The following is a 21,128-nucleotide window of genomic DNA, read 5'->3' as shown; positions in this document are numbered from 1 at the left end:
AATGGGTATTAGAAGGTTGCAAGCAGGCAAGAGGAAAATTTGACAAGCACAATAATACCATAATTGCATTGAGAAGTTATTAAATGTAATATGTTCAACTGCTATTGTAAAGGCTCAGTTTCTTGTATTTACCTGTACCACATGGTGTAACAGTTTTTCATTGTTACTCTGAATGAATTACTGTCCTTTGCTCTTGAATAACCTCATCTGTCATCACAAAATAACCTTATATCAAATATCTCCCTTGGTGTTGCATATTTAAGTAAGCCTAGACTTTTGATGACTCTGGTACTTAATCAAACCTGACACACAATTTACATCTACTAACTTTGCCATGAGACTATAGTCTGACTCAGTACTGTTGATATCTGCAACAGAATGCCACTACATGTGTAACTGAGCTGAATTTGGATTTTTGTTACAGAATCATTACATAGGTAGATTTTTTCCTCTAATACTACCATGCAGTATTACTTAATCTTGTTCTCTTTGACTATGTTAAAAAGTAGACATTTTTTGTCTGTAAATGCTATTTCTGCATCTTAGATGCACCATGAGACTGCAGCTTTGCTGAAACGATCACCTTGACTGTTCCATTCCACTAAGAAAGTCTCTATATTGCTTAGAAACATAAGGAATAATTAGACAGGAGAAAAATTAAAATATTTTAACAGGGTACTGTGACAACTTCCACCCCTTAAAATGTGGATGTTGTCAGAAAAAAACTATGTAAAATGGTACCTTTTAGTCAACAGACAGTAAGTGTATTGGGGGTACAAGCTGATTATTTTAGTGACAAAAATAAATGTTTACTACTTTTCAGTCCTGCTACTATTGCAGAACCAGCACAGCTCTGGGTCACTGAACTGGATTCTACTGTATCAGCAAGGTTGTTAAAGTAAGAGATTATAGTGATCAGTCACATTTCACTAGACCATGCATCTAATTACAGTCATACATTACTGTAGAGGATTACTCTTAGAAAATGTAATTTGAATGAGTAATCTTATTTTTTTTAATGGTAAACAATAACTTAGGTTGTTTTTTACTTTGGCTTATTACCTCTACCAACCCCATTCCCTCCATTGTCAAAACTAAGAATCCACTGTCCAGATCTTTCTGAATAAAGCCTAGCATCTGGGTGTCAATAGCATACCGAAAGGGAGAGAGTTGGTTGTTTTTTCTCTCCAAAGAGGAAGAACAGACGTTGGCAGAAGACTGGCAGTAGAGGGAAATGATTGTGAAACAACTACTAGTAGCTCTTCCACTGCCGCTGCCTTTCTCTGCGTGGCCTGTTCTAAAGAGGGGGCTGCCTACTCTAGTCGTGATTAGAGAAAAAAGCTCCAGTTCCCAACAGGATTCAGAGACCTTCCCCACTAGTAGTCTATGCTTCACATTTATTGAGTGAAATCCTGGCCCCACTGAAGTCAATGGGCGTTTTGCCATTGAGGCCAGGATTTCATCCATTACGTCTAAGAGGGACCTCATTGCTGGTAAGGTTACCAGGTGTCTGGTTTTCAACTGGAATGCCTGGTCGAAAAGGGACCCTGGAGACTCCGGTCCACACTGCAGACACGGGCCATTAAAAGTCCAGTCGGCGGCGCAGCGGGGGCCCGGGGCTAAGGCAGGCTCCCTGTCTTCCCTAGCTCTGTGTGGCTCCTAGAAGCAGCTGCCAGGTCCCCGTAGCCCCGAAGCTCCGCATGCTGCCCTTGCCCTGAGTACTGGCTCTGCAGCTCCCACTGGCTGGGAACCGTGACCAATGGGAGCTGCGGGGAGCGGTGCCTGTGGGCATGAAGGCAGCACGCACCGCGCAGAGACGCCTGGCCACCCACATGCCTAGAGCTGGCGGCCACTTCCTCGGAGCCGCAGTAAGCACCGCCGGGACCCCGCACCCTCCCTGGCACCCCAATCCCCTGGCCTAGCCCAGAGCCCCGTCCTGTACCCATAGGAGCTGGAACTAGGAGTGTGAGGGGTGCTGGAGCACCCCCTGGCTTGAAGTGGTTTCCATTATATTCAGGGTTTACAGTTTGGTTCAATGGCTCTCAGCACTCCCACTATACAAATTGTTCCAGCACCCCCTGCTTGCACCTCAACCCCCTCATCCCCAGCCTCACCACCACCACCCCCCGCATCCCAACCCCCAGCCCAGAGCCCCCTCCTGCACTCCAAGCCCCTCATCCCCAGAGCCTGCACCCCCCCAGCCCAGAACCCATACCCCATACCCCCTGCTCCAGCCTGGTGAAAGTGAGTGAGGGTGGGGCAGAGTGAGTGACAGAGGGAGAGGGGATGGAGTGAGCGGGGGGCAGGAAAGGGGAGTTTGGTTTTGTGTGATTAGAAAGTTGGCAACCCTAACTTCTGGTGTACTTTTTTCTTCATTGGCCTTTTCACCAGAGATATTTTTCTTAACTTTAAAAATACGTTGAAGGGGTAGGTACTGGCAGCTTCAATTGCCTATCCCCGAGGCAGTGCTAGGACTGGGAAATGTCGGACACAGGTCTGAGGCTTCAGTATCAAATCTCTTTTCCAACTCCATTACTGCTATTGCCTGCCACTTTCCTGAAAAGAGCTGCAGTCCATCACTCTGGACTGGTGAATCTTAGAATGAAGAAACTATGCTTATTCTGCCTTCTATTCTGGCATTACATAATGTGGCTACATTGTCCATATTTCAGAAGAAAATCTGAAACCTGAATCAGTAAGTGTTACATGTGTCACCTGCTCTCTAGAATTTTTGTCACTTCATGCAAGATTCAGAAGGAACTTGAAAAACTAAATCTTGTTTTAATGATGTGATATTTGATGCTAAATGCTTTCAAATTGTTGCAGTATCAGCCATAGTAATATTTTAATATTTGATTAACTAAATTAAGTAAATTAGTAATGCAATTAAAATGCTATTCTCAGCCTCAGAAATTACTGAAAATTAGAAGAGAAATGTATCAGTTCATGGATATTACAGGAAGCATTGCAAAAATAACATAACCATCAGCCCCTGAAATAACAAGTCAGCTGATTTCAATAGGCTCTAACCTTTGGTAACTAGAGACTGTGTGTTGTGCGTGTGAATAGGAATCCGATCTCTTAATAGTGTTCTTACCTTGGAAATGTACAGGTGAATGTTGAGTCTGTTTAACCCATAATTCCAAAGCTAAATAAGAATGCTGTTAAATGAGCTCAAAATTTATACAGCAATTGTTCTCAACTTTTACTATGCTGTGACACCCTTTTCCATATAGGGACCCCTGTTCCTCCAATCTAGCCAAGAACCCCTCTAGTAGTATGGGAAGTACAATCCCTTCACACCTGTCTGGGGCTCCGCGATAGGTCACAACCCCATTTAATCCTTGACATACAGTATATGTTCCCAGTTATCCAATTACTGTCTAGTCTAGTTTAAAATTCATACTCAGTTGATTGTATAGCCAACTACTGGAGTGTGCTGCACTATTTGAAAGACCTCTTCTTTCAGTTTGATTTTCAAGTCCATTCAATTTTGCTGGTTATTAGGTGGAGTTATAAAATTCATGACAAATAAAATTCTAACAGTTAGAGCCAGCCACAAGACCTCTAAGTACAAGTAATTCTTTTGCTCCCCTGCTAATTGGCCTGAAGAAGTTATTTAGACAACCAAGAATTGGCAGTGTTCCACCCAGCATGCACTTATAAAATTGCACATTGTCTGGAAATACATGTGAAAAAGTTATTTTCCCGAGAACAGGAGTGCACTGTTTGTAATGCCTTTAAATGATATAATGGAGACCAAATGATTCTTTTTTTTCCTGCTTGTTATTCTGCAGAACACCAGGTTATCTTTTCAAGCCTGTATAACATACTGCCTCTGTACAATGTGATGTATCATTACTATAAGAATACATGAATCACAAGGAAAATAATCCAAATAATGTTCACTTTGTAAGAGCTATTGTAGTATGACAAGAATAGCAATATGAATTAGCATGTGAGCGCCAGCCATTTGATCTGGACTCATATTTACATCACACGGTCCACAACAATATTTTAAAAAATGTAAACTCTTCTCTACTTACACTAAAACTACCAAAATACTTAATAATTGTATATTTTTAAAGTTATTTAGGCATTGACTTAAATGAAGCTAGGTCAAGCCTTTCATTAGGTAAGTGTGGAGGACAGACTGATGATAAGCCCAGACAAGTTTCAGCATGGTAAAAGTACACAAATTAACAAGGAAGGGTATCAGGAAGAAAGAAAAACACACAAATGAGAGTAATTTTTTTCCAGGGTAGAAGGAAAGGTGTTTCTCTGCACCTATTGCCGCCTTACAAAGATAGTCAGTATAAACAGTCTTACAAGAGTCTAAGTCTATTATAAACAGTAAGATGTAACAGAATATTTAGCATTTATGTAGTGCTTTGCATGTTCATAGTAACTAATAAATCTGCATAATATACCTGTGAGGAATGTAGATAGAATTATCCTCATTTTACAAATAAGGCAAATTTTGACATTAAAAATGGCTTGTCCAAGGCCCCACAGCAATTCAGTAACAGAGCTGAGACTAAGTCTCAGGGGCAGTGGATTCTCTGTTCCAAGCTCGTGGAAAAAGACTTGAAGGTGGGTCTGGAAGAAGATTGTAAAGGGCGTTGTGATGCTGGCAGACCAGGTGTCGGCTCATGCCAAAGCCCCTGGGCCTCACTGAACACTGACAAATACGTAGTTGGAAAACAATCTGGGTCATCTGTGTGTTAGTTTTGTTAAAATAGATATTATAGTTATAAGAATATGTGTAGTGTTTAGACTTTATGAAATGCATGTAGGATGCTGTATGTATTAATCTTACGTCTAATAGCTGTATCCCATGGTACAAGGTAATGTTTAAGTATTTGTTCTGTAACTATAAAAGTGTTTGAACATAAGAACGGCCATACTGGGTCAGACCAAAGGTCCATCTATCCCAGTATCCTGTCTTCTGACAGTAGCCAATGCCAGATGCCCCAAAGGCAACGAGCAGAACAGATAATCAAGTGATCCATCCGCTGTCGCCCATTCCCAACTTCAGGCAAACAGGGACACCATCCCTATCCATCCTGGCTAATAGCCATTGATAGACATATCCTCCATGAACTTATCTCTCTCTTTTTTTAACCCTGTTATAGTCTTGGTCTTTACAACATCACCTGGCAAGGAGTTCCACAGGCTGACTGTGTTGTGTGTGAAAAAATACTTCCTTTTGTTTGTTTTAAACCTGATGCCTATTAATTTCATTTGGTGACCCCTAGTTTTTGTGTTATGAGAAGGAGAAAATAACTTTCTTATTTACTTTCTGCACACCAGTCATGATTTTATAGACCTCTATCATATCCTCCTTAGTCATCTCTTTTCCAAGCTGAAAAGTCCCGGTCTTATTAATTTCTCCTCATATGGCAGCCGTTCCATACCCCTAATGATTTTTGTTGCCCTTTTCTGAACCTTTCCCAATTCCAATATATGTTTTTTGAGATGGGGCAACCACATTTGCACGCAGTATTCAAAATGTGGGTGTACCATGGATTTATATAGAGGCAAAACGATATTTTCTGTCTTATTCTCTATTCCTTTCTTAATGATTCCCAACCTTCTGTTCGCCTTTTTGACTGCCGCTGCACATTGAGTGGATATTTTCAGAGAACTATCCACAATGACTCCAAGATCTCTTTCTTGAGTGGTAACAGCTAAAGTTTGGTAAAACTGTAAAACCCCACAGTCAGGAGAGATGCATTACTAAGTGTGAAATGCTAGCTTACCACAAGAGGTGTCATCTCCCCAACAAAAGAAGGCCTATAGACACCAGACATCGTGGAACATCAGTGGACAAGAGACTTTGTTGATTGCTTCCCCCACACCCATGAAGAGGAGGCATGCACAAACACTTGGCCCATCACAGCTTGAATGCTGGGGGAAGGGCATAAAAATCCATGTCAAGGAGAAATTATCACTATGCTGTTTGGAATTTGGAGAGGGAAATATTTCTAAACATAAGCAAGGGATACCCAAGCTGCTTGTCTTATCTTAGCCCTAAAGAACATATAGAGTTTACGGCAGATACTATTACCTTTTGGAACCTAAGATTGTGTCTCCTTTATGTGTGTACACGTTTACCTGCTTTAACCTTGTAAATAATTCTTATTTCTTTTTCTTAGCTAAATAAATCTTTAGTTAGTATTATAGGATTAGCTAGAAGTGTTTTCTTTGGTTTGCGATCTGACGTACAGTTGCCCTGGGGTAAGTGTCTGGTATATTGTTATGATTTTTTTGGTATGAGGGACCATCTATCACAAAGGCAGGCTTGTCTGGGTTGCAAGATAGACCACAGTGCCCAAGGGGACTGTCTGTGACTCCTGTTATACTGCTTTAGGAGTTCACACTTGTTACTTGGTTGGTGAAATCTAATTATAGAACATACAGCCAGTTTGGGGTTTGTGCCCTGTTCTTTGGCAGTCTGCCTTGAGGTTGTCAATCACACTCATGAGTTACTCTAAACAGCTTGACAGGGGTAGTTAGGTTAGTTTCCTGGATTCAGTGATGTGGACATGGGGAAAGGGGAATAAAAGTAGAGGTAGAAGAGAACTAGATTGTAAACACTCTTGGTGAACCCTTTTATCTAGAGATTTCAAGTCATATTCCCCCTGCACAAGCCCTATAAGGGCAAATCAATTTTTAAAAATTTCTAGATAATGGAAAGCCTATGCTATGTTTTTGGATACAAGAACCTCTCTTTCCCCCCAAGCCTAGCTGGCAAAGTAAGTGATCTGACTGTTTCAGTAGCTGTTTTTACCCTATAATTTCTTTCTTCCTGATGCATGCTACTTTTTTTCACAGTCCCTCTCTGTTTTCCATTCTTCCCAGTCTCTGCTCCATTTGTGCCCTCCCTGCCTCAGCCTCACTTTTGGGGTGGTGTGTTTTTGTTTTGTTTTGTTTGGACTTTGTCTCTATCCTTTCTCTGTTCTTTTTCTTGGTTTCTCCTTAGAGGAATTGGAACACTAGAGTTGAACTTTTAACTACTGATGTTCAAATGAGTTCAACATGACCCAAAGGAGATCACCCGTTCCTCATATATACACATATAGAAATAACTTTTCCTCTGGTTTCTCAAAAAATGTAAATGTTTCAGTTGTCATATTTAGAACATTGCATCACAAACATGACCTACAAAGGAAAAATCTTGCGCTTTGCCTCTTATTCTTTATAAAGTATACAAAAAGCATGACACATTTTGGTTTGCTTTAAATTCTGCTTGTTGTTTTACTTTAGAGATAGCAGGAATATGAATTCTGGTCTTGTTTTTCTGGAGATCACCGTGGTTTGTGATCTTTCACGGCTGCTTATTGATGAATCAGAAACACTGAAGGTTTAATATTTTTTCCAGGGCTCTGTAGTTAAATTGGTGTTAACTTAAATAACAACAAAAACAGTTTTAAACAGTCTAAATTAATACCATTTCTGCTTTCAATTAGTCTGGTTTCACTTTCTTGGTATTCTACTTGCGATATTCTAATGCTCTTAGTTCTCCAGTTGCACATAGAGCCTTCCAGAAAAAAGACAGATGTTACCTGTGTGACGTTGCACTCTATATGATTTTATGAAAGTATGCTAATGAGTATGAATATAATATAACTGGAATATGCTTCGTGCAAAAGGTATCTTTGTAAGGTATCATTACAAAGCTTATAATCTACTGAGTGTGGTCATCCTATTTGTATAAATGTATCACTCTTGCATCTGAAACTAGAAATATAAAATATAACTCTGAGGGCCTATTGTAATTATGCAAAGTGTGGGCCATTGATGGTGGTTTGGAATCTTGATGGCTCCCATTAACCAGGACAATTGTCTGTAGACGGCTCTGTTTTACTTGAGTCTTCCTGTATGCTGTGTGCTGGCAAGTGGGTAATGAAGTCTTACAGTGACATGTGATCATGTTACCTGACCTGGAATCCATCTTTAATCTGGTGCTTTTCCATACACCTCATTTATGCATGAATATACCATTAGGAAGCAAAACAGGGCACAAACCCTTTTCTCCCTGTCACCCCTCTCTCCTGTCAGTGTGCAGACTGTCTTTAAAGTATCGAGTAAGCAGAAAGCTCTTTTCTCCAATTACATCATTTTAATTGTGGCTTCTCTCTGGCGTTCTAACAGGTGGTGTTTCAGTGATCAATCAACTCCCAAGCATCTACATCCTCATATAGTGCACTAGACTATCACTGTACTGATCTAGGATTGCTGATCTACTGTCACCATCATTTTTAGGTGCCAAAAACAACCAAGTCTCTAGGCAACTGAACTTTTTAAAAAGAAATCTTTTCCTTTTTGTAAGCATCAGAGAGTGGTCAAATCCCACTTTCATCTCTTGTGGGAGGTTTTGACAGTCTTTGCCATGATTTTTCCTCATCTTGCTCTCAAGAAGGTAACATTATAACACAGCCATATTGGAAATTATACCCTGAGGATCAGCTCAGATTTACCTTGCATATGACAAAACACCTAAGAATGTTTAGTCATCATTCAACAAGCTGAATATTGCAGTTGCTATTCATTCAAAGAGCTGTTGCTATCTGTACAGTAATACTGAATAGGAGTATTGTTTTAGTGTACAAGGAATTTTCTTTTTTTTTTCTTTAGGTGGTTTATCATTGAAAAATATAGAATTTAGCTGGTTTTCAGTAATTATGTGTTAGTACATGGATCACAAAATAGCTTTTCGTATTATGTCATTACTAGAGCTGGACAGACTTTTTCAGACAAAGCATTTTTTTTTAAGAAAAATGCAAATTTAGGTTGACCAAATTATTTGTGAATTTGTGTCAAATTCCCCAAATTGTTTTGGTTGGAAAAAAATTCTAAATCTACTGAGTTGCTATTTTTGAAACTAAACATTTGGATTTTTCAATTCAAAATTACTTCGTTTTGAATTTTACTTCTATTTTATTTTTAAAAATTCAAAGGTAAAAAAAGCTCAATGTTTCATTTTGGGTCAGAATAAAATGTTTTTTGTGATCCAAAACAAACTGATATTTTTGGTTTGCTGAGAAATTTGAAAAATTTTAATTTCAGCGCAAAACATTTCCCCCCTGTTTTGGGGCCACTAAACCAAAAAGTGGATTATTCAGCATTCTAGTTATTACACTGTCATTTCAGGCAAAACTACTTATCTTTCCCTATTTGTTTTACTATCTGATCATGCAATGAAACATCATTTAACTTTTGGGGTGTGGGTGTGTCTCAGCCTACACCAGTGCAGGCCAATCATAATCAGACAGGGGGACAATAACTAGAAGTCACTTATTTCTGTGCCCACCCAACACACAGCTCTCTCTCCTCAATTTGTGAATTTTGAGAGGTGTAAATTAACATGGATTAGAACAACATATAACAACTTTTAATTTTGTCTCATTGAAGGAAAGGTGTATGCATGAGTATAGCAGTCACTTGGTAAGAAATTATTTTTTCTGTGGCTCTCATTTATTGCCAGTACACACTGCTGAGATCTGACTGACAATTACCTAACAGGTTGAACACAGGAAGGGGAAAACAATGATACATTTAGAGAGAACCATTTCAATTATGAGTCTCCCCAACCTGCTGTCCTAGAGTCTAGGATCCAGATCATCACTAGATGACAGCTGCTCAACAAAATACAGAGCTTTGAGATGAATATTGCACAAAGGAGGATTAGGGTACAATGGCTTGAAAGACTCACCAGCCAAACACCATACTCACTAAAGCCCACCTGAATATTGCACTTGAAGGCAGTGAAAGATGGTACCTACTTTTATGGAACCTCAGTGAGTCGGGCAAGAGACCTTTGTTATAACCCCACTGTAGAAATTCAATGCAGAAGAGATCAACTTGTTTAGCTGATATCCATGGTATGGCACAGACCTAACTAAAGACAGAACTATGATACTGCATGTCAGTGAATTAAATTGTTTCCTAAAAGCTTATCGTAAGTAGCACTCTAACACACACAACCTTTTCATGTGCTTCACTCATGACTAAGGCTCTGTTTGTGTCACAGAAGTCACAGAAATCACAGATTCTGTGACTTTCCATGAATTCTGCAGCGGCTGGTGTGCCTGGCCCGGGGGCCACCTGAGCAACTCGGGCAACCCCTGGGTCAGGTACACCGGCTGCTGCTGGGGCAATCTCGGGGCTCCCCCAGCAGCAGGAGTTTGGGTGTGGGGGAGGTTCAGGGCTGGGGTGCAAGGGCAGTGCTTACCTTGGGGGGGACTCCCCGGAAGGGCGACAGGAACTCCCCTCCCACAGCTCCTAGCTCCACGTGCTGCCTCTGCCCACAGGCACCACCCCACAGCTACCATTGGCCGCGGTTCCCAGCCAATGGGAGCTGCAGAACTGGGGCTTGGAGCGGAGCAGAGGCAGCACATGGAGCTAGTAGCTGGGGTTGCCGCTTCCCAGGAGACGGGTAGAGAGCCTGTCCCAGCCTCCCCAACTCCCTCCCAGCACCTGCGGCGCCCACCGGGATGTGCCCCACTCCAGCACCCACGGCGGCGCCACCCCCCAGCACCTGTGGTGCCCCCAGGGCCACCCTCCAAAGCCACCCCCCCCAAGTTTTAGTCGGGGTGTATAGAAAAAGTCATGGACAGGTATTGGGCCATGAATTTTTGTTTACTGCCCAGGGCCTGTCCATGACTAAAACACCTTTTGACTAAAACGTAGCCTTATTCATGACCCAGATCAAAAGTCTGAGGAGTTGCACTTGCTGGTTGAAGCAAGGACTCTGGGGTTGTAGGTCATAACACAAAGGGTGCTAAGCTCATCCCAGAATCACTCTTCTTCCATTGTTTTCCATTCCACTGAAACTTTCAGTGTTCTCATGACTCCACAAAAATAATTCAGTGATTCAGGAAGTTGATTACCAAATTCTCTTATCACTTTATTTATTATGTACCTTGAACTGACCCATTGATCTGTATACGAGGTATTCAAATTTTCTAAGTATTTTCTAACCTGCTTTTTTCAATAACTATTTTTATAAGGTCTTCATTACACTCTAATATTCATTTCTCTTGTTAAAGGCAGATTCAGTATGGCACCCTCCTCATTAATTAGTGGGACTTTTTCCTCTCTTTCTCTCTCTTTTTGCCCGATACATTTTTAAAAGCCTTTATCCACATATATCAGTAGACACTTCTGTAATATGTGAGCTCTCTACAAATCCTCTATTTGTTCATTACTCTTTCATCTTTGAGACTCCTCTTTGCAGTGCCCAGTCCAAATGATATAGTCTTGAACTAAAAACTGAAGAGATATGGTGAGGATTGGGATAATATGTAATGACTTGAAGGCTTTAGTTACACAGCATGCAAATCCCTCTCTATCTATATCTGCTTGTCAGTCTCCTTGACTAATGGCAACAAGGATGGATAGGAAAAACTGCAACCTGAATCTTTCGCAGCAAACATACTGATTTTAACAATTTTAAATCCAGTACCAAACACTGGGCTTGGATAGACTGGACTGCTAGAGATGGGTCGTTTAAACTGAGAACTGTGTAGATGATGTGTGGGACTTTAGACAATAAAGTTAGTAACAGCAATACTGTCACCTCCCAAAAATCCATAACTGACTTACTGATGCTCAAGTACCTTGGAGAGTTAGGACTGGAAACCTCTGATGTCATTGGTCTTCATGTGACAATCTGGAGATGGGGCTTTGTGACAGTACATGTGGGTCTGGGAACACTGCAAGCATGAAATTTAAGGACTGCAGTTGAAAGGAACAATTGCAACAGTGTTGTAAAATATTAAAAAATTAAACAGACTTATGTAAATTTGAGAGCACTGTTTTAATCTATAGTTTAAATAAATATGAAAAAGAAGAAAAATCTTCTCACCGAATTCTCTAGGGATAGTGTTTCTCTTTGCGTGTCCCCCTCCCCCATTTTGCTACAGTTTTCAACCAGCAAACAATTTCTTAATTTTCCTAGTGTTCTCTGTTTCTCTGTGGAGGTCTTTGCTGGTTCAGGCAATCTAGTAGGCTAGCTTGTTGAGCTATCTCTACAGTATGAGTTTTACACGTGGGTGCTCATCAATCATCCTAAGAACCATTCTGCACGAGCTATGTCATAGGAATGTGAATTAAAATTGCTTCTGCAGTGCCAGAGAACACAGAGAAAAATCCCATGGGCTTCAAGGAAAATGCCAGCCAACCACTAAAAGGCCTGCAGGCCAGATTTTAAGAATTGTCCCACTAGAGGAAAGGCAATCTGGGGCTGAATTTTTAATTAAAAAAAAATCAGTTCATAAAATTAACAGCAAGCAGCTCTCATAAATTATAAGATACTCTACATAATTTATTTACAATTATACTAAATGTTGAAGTTTAAGCATTCCTTTTTTAATTTTCCATTATTAACTATTTTGAGTCTGTGTGTATGTACCTGATATGTGCATCCCATAAGGACTGAAAATTTTCCGATATTGTGGATAGTTTAAAAACAATAAAATAAACTGTCAAGAAATTTTCATCTCTCCTGAAAAAAAGACAATTACAATTATGTTAATTTGGCAAACTATGTGATATAGCAGCCACTATAATAATTCCTATAAGTCCCACCATATCAAAACTACATGTAAATGTTCTGAGTGTGAATCAGAACTTCATCAGGGAAGACTCATTTATTCAATAACATTTTATTAAAATCTTTAATTTTGTGTCTTGAATACTTTTTGGGCGCTGGAGAATGCCTCTTTCTTAGCTGATGCTTTGAAGACAACAAATTAATTAAACTCATCAACTGGAAGAAGGCTATTATCAATAATAAAATCTGAGCATTTACTGTGGTTTAACATGGTCTACAGATTGCATTAATGAGTCTAATAGATACTAATACAGTACTATAAAATATGAACTCTTACTGTTTTATGTGGTCTATTACTTGCATTAATAAGTTTATAGAAAACCTACAATGCAGCTTTTTTATAAAATGTATTAGATATGGTTAAGTCACAAGGGTCAACTTAAACTATTTCATTTATAATATAGTAGCCTTTAAATAGAGGCAAACAGAGGGTATTTAAGAGATTTAAGTTGAATGTTATTAAAATATATTATTAAATCGGAACAATTATCTTCTTTCACTGAGATCTGAGTTAAAACTTCCAGTTCTGACCTAATTAAGTGGTATTTCATGGCATGAATCCTGAAAAAGAAACTATATTTGTAAATTCACTTCTCATATTAGAAATCTTGGGAGTTCTCATTAACTGAAAATTACAGTAGTGTAGTCATGAACACTTTTGTCATCTACAGATGAAATAAGGTCTGTGTGAAGTTGTCAACTACCATTTCTGCAATTCTGCCTAAAACAAAAAGGGCCAAGTTTGAAGCCCTTACTCACGCTGGTGAATACTTATTAACACAAGCACTGCCACTGAAGAAACTGGGACTACTCATGTGAGTAGTTGGTCACCAGTGTGAGAGAGAATTGCACCACTGCGCTCCAAATAATGTACTGATAAAAGCTGTGCGTAGGTATCATAAGGCACAATTTGTTCCATTGACATGATATTTCTCACATAGTGTTGTATCTAAAGCTGACAACAGAAATTGTGTGTACATAGGGGATGCAGTAGAATCCTAATTGGCACACCCAACTGGTAACAGACACACCAATTAGCAATTACCTCAATTATCAAAAGTTTATAGGAACATACTGAGCTGCTGTAGAGTTGGGCTTGTTTCCTGAATTGCTAACCTCCCTGCCCCCACGCCCCTTCTATATCAAGGGGCAAATGATCCCCACATTACCCTGCAAGCCCACGCAGACCTAAATACAGCCGACACGGATTCTGCTGCATTGGGGGTGGGGTTTGATTCTGGTCCCCAGAAAGGGAAAAGGGCCAATTGGTCCATGACTAAATTCATTCACTGGGCATGACCCCCGAGAGGAGCGTTACTGGGCTGCAAACTTAATGCTGAGGCTCATGCTCTGTGGTCTGGTATTACATTGTAATACACCTCAGTTAGTTCAAGTTAAAATAAAATGAGTTATCTTTACAGCCAATGTTCATTGAGCAACATTTTCTTTACTTCACAGAACTATTACTTGTCAGCAAAAACTGAGTTCAAAAGATGTCAAACCCACACGTGATATTTTCTCAAATTCTTCTTTATTTTAAAAAATGAAGAAATAGGAATCAATGTATAACCTATCATCTTATCCCTAAATATCTGGTTAGTTGTTGTACCCCGGTCTGCCACCCATTGCAAAGTAATGTCCAGTTCCATCCTGAATTGATGTGCATTATTTCTATCGCTGAGTTTGGCTGCTTGTTTCATCTTCCCAGTAGTTTTTGCATAAATGGTATTCCACCAGGATGTATCAAATGCTAGTCTCTACCTCAGCATCTGTACTTTATTCATACTGTTTGTCATGCTGTCTGGAGTGGCTCATAACCGAGAGCAGGACCATCCTTACCCATACGCAAAGTACGACGCTGCGTAGGGCACCAGAAAGTTGGGGGGGGAGGGCTGTGTAGGGCACCAAAATAGCTAGGGATGGCCCTGACCGAGAGTGCCAACCTCAAAAGCAGGGCGGACACCCCAAATTGGTAGTACGTTCTATCATTAGATTTCACCAATCCAGTAACAAATGTGAACTCCTGGATCACTGTAACAGTGTTACCATGTAGTCACAGCCAGTTCCCTTGGGTACTCCAAGCTATCTGGCCACCGGCAAGCTGGACTTGGTGATAAATGGTCACTTATACCAAAAATCACAAAATATTTAGGTTGCTTCAATCCCAAGAGATCACTTACTTTAGATCTCACACCAAAGACAATGCTAGTAGCCAATCCTATATGAACAAGGATTTATTAACAGGGACAAAAAAAATGAGTGTTATTTACAGGTTACAGCATGCTCCATATATACATAAATGAGTTCAGTCTACAGTTCCAAAGGTGATCGAGGTTTAGTAAAAACAGATCACCGGCCTTCCACGAGGCCTGAGCATGGAAGGCATTGAAGTACACCCCGCTGGCTGACACCCTGAGAGACCTGGGCTACAAGGTCCAGATACACGCCCTGGGCTCGTTGGACCCCCACAATGAGCCGGTACTGAGAGCATGAGGATTTGGTTGACGCTACACCCAGCTCATGAGACAGCTTATGGTGTCCGACACCATCAGGTGGTCCAGAGACATCTATACGGAACATATCATGGGACACCGTCAATACCACGTTGAGTAATCGAGACCGCCGACCAGGGAAATAACCCACTTCCTTCCCTGATGAACCAAGGGACGCACCCCACCCATGTAGTTATTCGCTATACTGATACTGACTTGGACCTTGGACTCTTAATACATTCCATGGGTGGCGTACCCGAGCCCACTTATCCACTAACGCTTTAAAAACTCCCGCACCCTAATCTGGGTCTATGCTGATTATGTGATATGTATGTATCTCATGATCCTTGTAACCAATACCTGTAATCCCTCATAACTCAAGCCTGACCCTAGACGTACAGTACCTTCCCTCTTAACTTGTGTATATTTAATTTTAAACATTAACTTTAATACAATTTTTAAATCTGTCAGCATTAAACCCTGGGGATCTCTGTTCTTTTGTTTCTTGACTCCAGCCCTTGTAAGAGTCCAAACAACAAAGAGAAGAAAAAATCTTCCTCAGATATCTTTATGTTCCTCTTACACAATTCAAGCTGATGGGAAGTGCTTTCTCACACATAGCCCCTTCATGGGTGTAAGAGGGCCATTAAACCAAGCTTTGTGTTGTGATGTTCCACAATGGCCCATTTAGTCTTGATAGTTCTTGATGAGTGGGGGAATCACTTTTCGTACCTTGGTTCACAAGTTAAGAGCAGGCACTTTTACAATTATAAAGCAAAACTTACATATTACCTTATAGCATGGGATACAGATATTACAACTAACATTAATGCATGCGGCAACTTAGAAGCATTTTATAGAGTCTAAACACTGAACATTTTTTTTAAAGTTCAACACCTGTCTTGAACCATATTAACAGAGGTGAGCTCATCTGGTTTCCATCTATGAATTTGTAGTGCTCAGCAGCTGATGCCTACAGCCTAGCCCTATAGTCCTGACATGGGAGTCCTTTCCTTGCAGCATGGGCTACATAATAAGGTCTGAAGTCTGGCTAATCATTAGTGCCTCTAAACACTAGAGGCATTTTGACTTGCTCTTCACTGCACTCTTCCAGGCCTTGGCTACACTTGCAGATGTACAGCGCTGTGAGTTAAACCTGTCTTCGTACAGCTGAGTAGGGAAAGTGCTGCAGTCCGTCCACACTGAAAGCTGCCCAGCGCACTGTTGTGGCCACATTTGCAGCATTTGCTGAGCCATTGGGAGTGGTGCATTATGGGCAGCTATCCCACAGAGCACCTCTTCCCATTCTGGTGCCGTGGGTTGTGGGAAGGGGGCGGGGGTGCAGGGCATTCTGGGTCCTGTCCCAACGCCCCGTGATGCATCGCTTCGCATCCCAGAAATCCCTTTGTTTTCGACCACCTTTGGCGCCATCTTTCAGCGGTTTCTGTGCAGCGTGATCTTTCTGCGGGAAATGGAGCCCGAACTGCTGAGGCGTATGCTGACTTATCTTGCCAGCACATCACATTTGGCTGTTGAACTATTCCTTAAGATCCAAAGTGACAGTGAGAGTGAGGAGTCCGACGATGCTATCAAGCCGCGTAATGCGTACGACACGAAATTGCTTGTGGCATTCACGGACATGCTCAGCACCATGGAACGCCGCTTTTGGGCTCGGGAAACAAGCACCGAGTGGTGGGATCACATCATCATGGAAGTCTGGGATGACAAGCAGTGGCTGCAGAACTTTCGGATGAGAAAAGCCACTTTCATGGGACTGTGTGAGGAGCTTGCCCCCACCCTGCGGCGCAAGGACATGAGATTGAGAGGTGCCCTGCCAGTCGAGAAGCGGGTGGCTATTGCAATCTGGAAGCTGGCAACTCCAGACAGCTACCGGTTGGTCGCAAACCAGTTTGGAGTGGGCAAGTCGACCGTTGGAATCGTGTTGATGCAAGTTTGCAGGGCCATTAATCGCATCCTACTGAGAAGAACCGTGACTCTGGGTAACGTGCAGGACATAGTGGATGGCTTTGCACAAATGGGGTTCCCTAACTGTGGAGGGGCGATAGATGGGATGCACATTCCTATTCTGGCACCACCCCACCTAGGATCCGAGTATGTTAATCGGAAGTGGTATTTCTCTATGGTTCTCCAGGTGCTTGTGGATCACCGTGGGCGTTTCATTGACATTAACACAGGCTGGCCCGGAAAGGTGCATGACGCACGCATCTTTTGGAACACTTGGCTGTTCAGGAAGATGCAGGCCGGGAGTTTTTCCCCCAGAGCGGAAGATCACAGTAGGGGAAGTTGAAATGCCCATTATGATCCTTGGAGATCCCGCTTACCCGTTAATGCCATGGCTCATGAAACCCTACACAGGGCGCCTTGACAGCAGCAAGGAACGGTTCAACTACAGGCTGAGCCGGTGCCGAATGACTGTGCCTTTGACCGTTTAAAGGGCCGCTGGCGATCTCTGTATGGGAAGCTGGACTTGGCTGAAAACAGCACCCGCGCGGTTATATCTGCGTGCTGTACCTTCCATAATATTTGTGAAGGGAAGGGTGAAAGCTTCACTCAGGCATGGACCTCCGAGGTTCAACACCTGGAGGCTGAATTTACACAGCCAGAGAGCAGGGCTATTACAGGGGCCCAGCGTGGGGCTGCAAGGATTAGGGATGCCTTGAGGGAGCAATTTGAGGCTGAAAACCAGCAGTGATATCTGGTGCCCTGCACAGGAGTGAAGTGCAGTAGTTCCAATCTTTAGGAATCAGTGTTTGCTAAGCAGACAAGCAGACTTGCAGTGCCTGTTTATTTCCTGGGCTAAGGAGTCTTTTACTTTATGCAATAATAAAGAATGTTTTCAAAGCCAAAAAATCCATTTATTGAAAAGAAAAAAATTATTTATTGAAAGAAACAAGGGGGTGGAGTGGGGAACGGTACAATCACAGATTCACATATGTCCTGTCTGGTGTGCTGTGCAGTGAGTGCTGCACTTCAGGATAGCTATACTGCATGGTGATGGGGGTTGAGTGCAGAGGGTAAGAGTCGTGGTTTTCAGGGCTGGGTGGTGAAGATACTGGTGTTGGAGGCAGCTGGTGGCGTGAAGAACATGGAAGTTGGGGAAAGTAGGTTGGAGGTGACAGTGGGGCACAACGGAAAGAGTTTTGGGACAAGGGCTGTGGGGGGGGGTGGCATTTGCATTTGCGGTACTGCTCCTTCTGCATGGCTACAAGCTCCTGGATAGCGTCTGCTTGACGCTCCAGGATGCTTATGAGCTGATCCGTGCTTTGCTGCCGGTGCTCCGTGCTTTGCTGCCGGTGCGCTGCGTTTGCCTGGCGGATCCTGCTTTCTCTCTCCCTCCAGTTCTGTGCTTTCTCATTCTCTTTAATAGATTGCCGCATCACTTCTTGCAGCATGTCATCTTTGCTTTTTCGCGGTCTCTTCCTGAGTCTTTGCAGTCTCTGAGCAGGCGATAAGAGGGACGGCTGAGGTCTCAAGGTTGATGCAGCTGTATAGGCAAAATGCAACATTTAACAGAGGCAGCATTGTTTATACCAGACAGAGTAATGATTTCCCCTGCACTTAAGGAGTAGAAAACACACAGGGTCTACACAATAGCATAATTTTCCCGTCCGAAACAGAGCGCACACATCCCACGGGAGCTTCAAAATGGTGAGTAAGGGGGACTGATTGTTTCAGGGCTGCACTGTCCTCTGGGTTTCTGTGCCTTGGGGAGAGCCAACAGCTTCAGGGGGCACCTACATTGAACACCGTCCCAACATTTTCCACAGGAGTTCGTCCTGGACGATATCTTGCTGCTGAGGGTGACCTTGGATGCAAGGGAGGGTCTTCTACTGCAATGCGGCTTCTGCCCTGACCCATATGCAGCTTGCGTGTGTGCAGCAATGCTCCCCCACCCCTCGCAGCACAGTGGCACGGACACGTTAGCCTGGCTGGGACAAGGACCACGGTGGCTCTCCTGATAAACCTGCCCAAGCGCATTGCACAAGTTCTGGATGAGACATTCGAAGAGATTACCGAGGCCGATTACCGCGATGTGATAAACCACATCAATGCACTATTCCGCATCTAGGCATGCATGCCTAACCCTCTTCTCCCAAAGAGCCCGCACCGAAAAAATTCCTTTCCGAAAAAAAAACCTGCTTACCGGGAACCTGCTCTTCTGTTTGTTCTCCACCAAGTACCGGCCGCTGCGACTGGCTACCTTCCTCCTGGCTCAAGAAGAGCTCCTGGCTGCATGGCTCCAGGGATTCCGGGGTGTCTCCATCCGGCCCACCACCCTCACTCCCGTTTTCCTCCTCCTCCTCCTCCCCCCCCCCCCACCGGCTCTGAAGTGTTCATGGTGGTGTTCGGAGTGGGGGTGGGGTTAACCCCAAGTATCGCATCCAGCTCTTTGTAGAATCGGCAGGTCGCGGGGGGGGGCACCTGAGCGACCGTTTGTGTTGCGGGCTTTGCGGTAGGCACTCCGCAGCTCCTTCACTTTAATTCTGCACTGCAGGGCGTCCCGGTCATGGCCCCTTTCCATCATGTCCTTTGATACCTTCCCGAAGGTATCGTAATTCCTATGGCTGGAGCGCAGCTGGGACTGTACAGCTTCCTCCCCCCAAACACTGATGAGGTCCAGCAACTTGCCATTGCTCCATGCTGGGGCTCGCTTGGTGCGTGGAGGCATGGTCACCTGGAAAGATTCGCTGATAGGACTCCACGCCACGCCTGGCTGACCATACAGGAAGGGGATTTTTAAAATTCCTGGGGAATGTAAAGGGCGGGTCACATGGTTGGTTACCTGAGGCCAGGGCAGTAGAGTTTAAATTGATGACCAGAGTGGCTAGAACAGGCATTGTGGGATACTGCTGAATACTTCTGGAAGCCAGTCACAGCGCATTGGGCGGCCACACTGGTGCCGCACAGCAGCACAATACACGCTATTCCTCTTGGGGAGGTGGAGTACATGCAGCGCTGCAACCACGGAGATACAGTGCTGCAAATGCCTTGCCAGTGTGGACAGGGAGTGAGTTACAGCGCTGGGGGTGGCTTTACAGCGCTGTAACTCGCAAGTGTAGCCAAGGCCCCAGTCTCACCAATTCTCCTATATACGCGTTCTAAGCTTTATTCTGTGCCTTTTCCTCTCAAATTACTCCCTCATCCTTATTCAGTGTTATTTTTCTCCATCTTGTAATAATTCTATTATCAACCTTTGTTTTTTGTTCCGAAGTCTAGCATGTGTTCGTTGTCCAAAAGCAAAGTTTATCTATTTTCATAGAATCATAGAATATCAGGGTTGGAAAGGATCTCAGGAGGTCATCTAGTCCAACCCCCTGCTCAAAGCAGGACCAATCCCCAGACAGATTTTTGTGTGGAATCTATTGCTCTCCTGAAACTCTGACACAATAGGTCTACCTTTTCACCCAATTTGCCAATGCAATCAAATAATTTAAGCAAATCTGTCATGCATGATGTACTTTTTATGAATCCATGTTGAGCATTCCTACCTAAATTATGCATTTACAGATGTTTCATAATTTCATTCCTTATAAATGTTTCTAATTTCTTCCCTCTGATTGAAAGTCAGAACTTGGAGGGGAAGCACTACTAAGAAAGCCCAGGATGTTGCAGGAAATAGTGTTGGTGACACCCTTCTCTCTGGCTCAGTTGTTAACTAAAGTCTCAGTATTGTGAAAAGGGGGCAGTGGGCTGTCACAGGTGTATTCTTTCTGATGTAAAACTGAGGTCCTGACTACTTCTCATAATTATAAAGCTGCTATAATCTTACAGTGACCAGGTAATAAAAAAACAATTTGTAATGCAAATTCTATAGTCCTTCATTAACTATTGAAATTCAAAAATAACGTAAACTCTAGGCCGATGACTGACTGTTTCTGTGTAAAGCAAGATTAAAATTTATAAATTTAGCAAGTTTGTTTAGTACAAATCAGTGCTTTATCCAGCTTGTACTGTAGCCAGTTCACATCCATCTAATATGAATGTCATTAAGAAAA

The 21,128-nt window shown here is 42.6% G+C and overlaps 1 protein-coding gene across 4 annotated transcripts in view; it reads right to left on the bottom strand.

Annotated features, from left to right (window-relative positions):
• B3GALT1 (beta-1,3-galactosyltransferase 1) overlaps positions 1 to 21,128 on the bottom strand; it is a 349,383-nt gene that overhangs the window by 263,654 nt on the left and 64,601 nt on the right. The gene's annotated exons all lie outside the window — the stretch shown is intronic.

This window comes from Chrysemys picta, chromosome 11, assembly GCF_011386835.1.
Source record: "Chrysemys picta bellii isolate R12L10 chromosome 11, ASM1138683v2, whole genome shotgun sequence".
Lineage (NCBI taxonomy): Eukaryota > Metazoa > Chordata > Testudines > Emydidae > Chrysemys > Chrysemys picta.
This window is presented reverse-complemented; position numbering and strand designations above follow the sequence as displayed.